This window comes from Macrobrachium rosenbergii, chromosome 53, assembly GCF_040412425.1.
Source record: "Macrobrachium rosenbergii isolate ZJJX-2024 chromosome 53, ASM4041242v1, whole genome shotgun sequence".
In the NCBI taxonomy this organism is placed as follows: domain Eukaryota; kingdom Metazoa; phylum Arthropoda; class Malacostraca; order Decapoda; family Palaemonidae; genus Macrobrachium; species Macrobrachium rosenbergii.
In genome coordinates, this window is record NC_089793.1 from 35,396,952 (window position 1) to 35,404,451 (window position 7,500).

The 7,500-nt window shown below is 32.4% G+C and overlaps 1 long non-coding RNA gene across 1 annotated transcript in view; it reads left to right on the plus strand.

Annotated features, from left to right (window-relative positions):
* Positions 1–7,500, plus strand: part of LOC136834408 (uncharacterized) — an 847,209-nt gene that overhangs the window by 523,105 nt on the left and 316,604 nt on the right. The window lies entirely within an intron of this gene.

Genomic DNA, 7,500 nt, shown 5'->3' on the forward strand with positions numbered 1-7,500 from the left:
TGAGATGTTCATGGATGCAAAATATTTGTTATATAAGATGTTTTGGGCTTTCTTGGTTTGAACTTTTTTTAGATAGTTTTTGGGCATATGCCTTTTCTTATGAACTGCATGCAAATGTATTTCACTTTACATTTTTTTATTGTCGAAACTGGTACGGCCGTACCAGTTTCGACAGTTGGTCTATTCACCTTCTAGTCAGTCAGTCAATCTACCCATTTTCCTGATGTTCACATTTTGATTGCCACTTGACATTATACTCATTAATTTTAAAACAAATTTTACCGTCACATGGGCCCTGTTTTCTTTGGACGTTCTTCTGAAATTCGTATTTTTTTTAGTGTTTTTATTTAATAATCACCGGTTTTTCTTTATTTTTTTAATAACACCTTGGTCAACTTAACCTTAAGTTCAGTTATTTCGTTCAAATGAACACCATATTCTTGGAAGTTTGTTTTCAAATGTAAATGTTCCTGTGATCTTGCTCTATATGAATAGGATTCATCTCCAGAATAATAATAATAATAATAATAATAATAATAATAATAATAATAATAATAATAATAATAATAATAATAATAATAATAATAATAATAATAATATTTTGGAGGTCAGTTCGCTCAATATTCAGAATATTTTGATGCGAATGACTCTCAGTATTCGGTAATTTTCGAATCTCGCCATATCATATTCACTAAATTTTGGGTGCGGTCGGAAATTCGAGGTTTACAAAGGTTGAGAAAAATGGTCAGTTGATGTTTATTAGACTTAGACGCCATTTTGTCCGTCTGAATTCTCATCAGTGGATTTTGGACCTCCGATGTATCTGTTATGATTGGCTCAATATCCACTGGATACATCTTAGAGCCAAAAAGAACTTGACTTTACTATGACTGTAAGGCAATTTCAGTTATTTTTTTTCTTTTTACCTACACTGGAAATAGCCCAGAAATCTCGTAAAAAAATAACATTAAATGCAGTTAAATACTCTCTGATAAAACAAAATGTGAAACAGTTACTTCATACTAAGTTGATTACCTGTGATGGTTTATCTTTCTTTGCGATTTGGTTTTCTCTGGTTGTGTTTTCCTTTGGGAGTTACAAAATCTTTGTGTTATCTCCACTTGATTATTCAGAAATAAATGGATGTCATTGAGGAAGTTATTGAATTCCCATCCTCATTTTTTACCTGTTTTGGCACATTTTTCTTTTCGGAGAAAAACATTTCCCTTGTGATAATATTGGTACATATCATCTGTTGTCAAGAGTCTTTGCATTTACTGAGAGTGACTCTTCGCTATCAAATCGGTAATATGTTGCCAATCTTATGACAAAGTTGCACTTTCCAAAGAAAAAATCCTGACTGCCATCAGGTAACTTACTACTATACGAGTACTTAGCAGTAGATTTTTTTACCCCAGAATTTTGAGACACGCTACGATGTTTTCTTCAAGTTGTTTTCACCTTGGTAATCAGGGAATTGGAGTGTCGTCATTACTATTTAAGCACTATCTTCTTGATGAGTGCTTACACTGAATACCAATTTTATCATCACTTGATTTCCAGTGATGTTTTGCTTTGAAGAATGTTTATAAATATTTCGCGTTTACTACCTTAGACGTAGTTGACCCTGTTGGCCTATTCAAGTAAATTGTAGAGGTTTTGCAGATTTTGAGTTTACGATATTTCTAAAATTCGTGCTTGTTCAGACGTAGGCCTTATCAATCTGTTCAAGATAATCTTGACTTCCTGCAGCTACTATTTTTCATCGCTGTTTTGCACGTGGATGCATGAATGCATGTTATAACCTTTATCTCTTTTTATCTAGTTTTCACTCGATTATTTGCTGAAAAATAAAATTAAGTGCATATGTTTCCATAATGGATGTGATATCACTTGCACTAGAGGTTTCCTGGCAGAAAAACGAGAGAAAGTTTTCAGTTACTGCCTAGTTCATTCTTGAAAACTGATTTACCTGGAAATTTCGTTATTACGCTACTCTGAATATATTCTTGTAGCTTTTGTCTCTTTAACCCTCAATAACTGAAGAGGAAAAGGAACACGATCTGGCAAGGCCCAAGGCCTTCCTGCACGACTCTGTTTTCTGACTTCTTGTTTTTTTGATCCTCAGATCCGGCGTTGGACGAGAGACCACCGTGAGGTCCAAGCATGGAACTGGGTAAGAAATCACCATAAAAAATAAATCACTTGGTAAACATGAGGTTGGCGAGGGTATCCAGTTGCGGAGATGTTTGAGACTTCCAAATTTCTGGAGGAGTGTGACACCAAAGAAGGCATCCCTGTGTAGATCAACCTGACACCAAAGAAGGCATCCATATGAGTGTTTAGGCGAATGTGACACTCAAGGAAACTTTCGTATTTGGAGATAAATGTGACACTCAAGAAGAAATCCATGTGGAGAGATGAATGTGCCGCCCAAGATGCTATCCTGTAGGTGAGAGTGACACCAAAGAAGACATCCCGATTTGTTACATACTGAATGTTAGACTGAAGAAGACATCCTGATTTTTAGAAGAATGTGACAGCAACAATTTCATCTATATCTGGAAATGAATGTTAAACTAAAGAAAAGATCCAAAATTATGGAAGAATGTGGCGTCAAATAGAAAAAGAAATTCCAGATCTGACGATTATGTAATACAAGAGAAGTCAGCGAAGAAATTCGAGATTTTAAGGTTATTACAAAATTTCATTGCATCCTTGAGAGCTTGGGAAAAATTATTTTACTTTTGCCATGGAAATTCCTTTATAGCAGTGATAATAGTTCCATCATAGATTCCCTTATAAATATAGCTGCCTTCCGAAATAAATTAATGCTTTTAAATGATAAAGGGTACTAAGAATAGTATTTTAATATTTGATACCAAATACTCTTGTCTTCTTGGGACTCGTTATGATCATTATATTAAACTCCTAAAAGTCTAAACGTTAAGTTTCAGTAATAAGAATTCTCATTCATGTGTTAGATTCCGGCCCTTATTTTCTTATATACAGTTTACAAAAATGGTATCCGTTCTTAAGACTTTCCTTGGGAGATAGGTCTTAATACTGATCTTACGCCAAGTGTTATTCCTTAATAATTCCCCTCAAAAATGTAATTTTAATTGACATTCTATGTTGCGAAGATTATATCAGTCTTCCATCATCTTTTTGCAAAGTCTGACAACCACTGCAACTTTATATTTTCAGCAGTTTTCAAAATTGTAATGCAAGAGGTATATTTTATTCTAATCGTTTTTAAACCTGTTTCATGCATCAGATCGTAATACACTTTGAACGTACAGGGTAGCTTTACACAAGCGAAGGCCATTGACATATGAAATGTGCTTTTGTTTTAATCAGTTCTTAATAATCACGTTTATGAAATCTGAGGGGGGGGGGGAACATTACTATAACACGGATAGTTATCTTTGAGTGTTATAGTAATATTTTCCAAAGATTGTTCTTTGGATGCACATTTACCAAGAATGTTGCTTTGCATATTCACATCAAGACTAAAATAGAGATAGTATGTCATAGGATAATCTAAGAGGTTATGTAATCATTTCCGATGATTAACAACGATCAGTTTGATTGTGAGCTTTACGATATATATAAATATATGTACTGTATATACTGTATGTGTATATATATACATATATATATGCACACACAGTATATGCATATATATACACATGCAGTATATGCATATATTTATATATGTGCTATATATGTATGTATATATATATATATATATATATATATATATATATATATATATATATATATATATATATAGAGAGAGAGAGAGAGAGAGAGAGAGAGAGAGAGAATTCCCTTTGGGTAATTAGTGGTCACTGAACAATTATATGACAGAGTATTGAAATAAAAATAATGACAACCGAAATGGAATCTGGTCAGTCCATACATGATTTACAATGATATAGCAAAGGGATTAAACTAATAATAATAATCATCATCACATCATCATTATCATAATCATCATCATCATATATGATTTGCAGAGGTATGGCGATAGGGTTGAACTAATAATGATATCATCATTATCATCATCATCATAATCATCATCATAATAAAGGAAAAAGAGGTATGATACGAACATTTTCACTTTAGACTTTCACTTTATTGGGTAACAATCTCTCTTACGTGAATTGATGAAGAACAAATGAATACATAATATTGTCAACATAATGCGAATATATATATATATATATATATATATATATATATATATATATATATATATATATATATATATATATATATATATATATATATATATATATAGTATATAAATGTATGTATGTATATATATGCATATATATGTATAAATAAATAAATAAATAAATAAATTTATATATAAACACAAACATAAACATATACATATAAACACAGCATGATCCAAAAACAGGCCGTTTCCAAAAGCTTTCCATCTCCGAGAGGAGTCAAGAGAATCTCCGCGTCCGGCACCAGAATGTCGCCTAATCAGCAGTGCACTTAGCAAACGATGTGGGCTTCAGCAGCAGCCCAGACGACCCTTCTTCCTTCCTTCCACCCTACTCGGACGCCGCTCTTAGGGGGACAGTTTCGCAACAGCCTCCGGTGGCTTGAGTCCAGCCGCGCTACCTACACATGCATCTGCAGCGCCGCTCCTCTGACAGATAACGACATAACGACTCCAAAAATCTGCGCTTTCCATTATTGAAGAACTATCCTGTATCAGATGGTGGTTGATGCATTTTTCTTTTTCCATTTCCGTTTTCGGCCGAGCGGACATGAAATTATAATGTGTTACAGAAAGGGGCAATCCTTTTGTTTCAATATATATTTTTTTCGTTATTGCTATTTGCTTTTTTTTTTGTTTTGTTTACTGACGGTTGTCAACATGTCACTAGGCCTCAAATTGACGGATTGTCATCAGACTAGGGAAAGCCATATTTCAGTCGTGAGTATGTTTTACCTGCTTTTAATCTCTCCTTCTTTGTCTGTCTCTCCATTTGTTTATTTGTCTGCCTGTCACTTACTTACTATATATATATATATATATATATATATATATATATATATATATATATATATATATATATATATATATATATATATATATTTATTTATATATGTATGTGTATATATATATATATATATATATATATATATATATATATATATATATATATATATATATATATATATATAATAATATACTGTACAAATATGTATATATATATATTTATATATATATATATATATATATATATATATATATATATATATAAGTATGTATATATCATGTCTATCTGTTCATCTGTCTATCCCTACATTATATTGTTTGTGTACGTTTCTGCGCCTGTCAAAAGTCCGTTGTTAAGTGTTGGCACAGGCGTATTTAAGCATATTTAGATGTGTATGTATGTATATATAAATATATATATACGCACACATATATATATATATATATATATATATATATATATATATATATATACATATATATATATATATATATATATATATATATATATATATATATATATATATATATATGTGTGTGTGTGTGTGTGTGTGTGTGTGTGTGTATGTGCGTGTGTGTTTGTATGGATGTGTGAGTGGGTGTTTATATATATATATATATATATATATATATATATATATATATATATATATATATATATATATATATATATATATATATATATATATATGTGTGTGTGTGTGTGTGTGTGTGTGTATGTATGTATGTACACACACACATACGTCGTCCGCAGTAATTTTTAATTGAAATAAAAAAAGGAGTCTATGCGATCCTGCATAAATCTTTAAACATTTTATATTTGCATGAGAAACTTCAGGTTATTCAGATCTTCATGTGTTTTAAATATTGACGCACATTATATATTTCTCACGTTACCGGTACAACATGCTGCATATTTATAATTATAATGATGGAAGCAAAAGCTTTCGTTGCCATGAGCATTTGCCAGGGTGACTGGGGTAAAACTAAGTCTGACAGAAAGGTATGAAGTGCCTCCATTGCTGTTTAATGTTTTCATCGGTAGAGTGATGCAAGACCTTAGAGTAAGTACTCTGATTGGATGTCGGCGCAAAGTTTTCAGATGAGAAGTTGATAGTTGTCAGGTAAGAAATTGAATCGAGAACTGAGAGTGGAAGGACTGATGTTCGCTGTCGATACAGTACTGATTGACGATATAGAAGATAGCTTCCAGTAGGTAGTGAAAGCATTTGAAGGTGTTTGCTGGAAGAAAAAGTTGAGAGCAAATATAATCAAAAGTAGGGTTATGAGGAGGAATGAAATTCAGGTAGATGAAAACTAAGAACACCAACATTGATGGTTTATGAACAAAACACGTTATTAATTAATAAAATGATTTCAGAGAGACTAGAGACCATATTGGCCAAGAATAGGTGAAGCAAGAAGGTTGCACATCGCATCCAAAATCTGCGAAGAGAATTTGAGTGTCAAGTAAGTCAAGGTATCTAAGCATAGAGTGACTGTTGAGGCAATTTTCCTTTATGGAAGTAGTGTGTAGGTACTGAACAGAAATAAAAGAAGATATTAGAGCTGTTATGGTTATTTTTGTGTGTAAAATACTTTGTGGGAGAGGATCTGAAAGCGTGAGGAATATAAAGATAGATGGAATAGATGATGGTAGAATGTCAAAGGATGGATAAAAATGTTGTGAGATGGTTTGGGCACATGAAAAGATTGCAGACCAGTAGGTGGAAGTAAATTGTATCAAATGGAAGTGTTAGGAGGAAAAGGATGGTAGAAAGACTTACAAAACACTCTATAGATAGAGTGCTGGAAGCATATAGAACCTTGGTGTTCAGGGAGCGAACAAGATGGCTGGTGTGGTGCAGTGTGTATAAAGGTGTTCGGTGCCTACATTCAAATAAGTAAAGGGTATTGTAAATGCATTATTTTGTGTCTCATTATATACCTCAAACAGTTCATTACACATATGAAGGCTCATATATATATATATATATATATATATATATATATATATATATATATATATATATATATATATATATATATATGTGTGTGTGTGTGTGTGTGTGTGTGTGTGTGTGTGTGTGTGTGTGTGTGTTTGTGTAATTAGAGAATTCATAGAAGGGGTAGTAGATGCATCTTCAAAGCTCTGGTGTTAAGAAAATAATTCTTGTATGGAGTGTGTAATGGTCGATGTTTCCGGATGCTACAATGCTAATAATCACAGCGAAGAAAACCTGCAGAAACTAGTTTAGAATTTTTCAAGCCTTTGGAGGAGGAGAAAATTAACAAGAGTGATCATAAGTAAAATTAAACCAGAAAAATGGAGCAGTTAATGCCAGTATGGATGGTGGAAGAGTGTAAGTTGTTGATTAGTACATGTATTAAGGAGTAAATAAAATCGATGCTTGCTAGTAGGATGAGACAAGAGGTAGCCACCAAATAGCAAGACGGGTTAGCAGGATGTG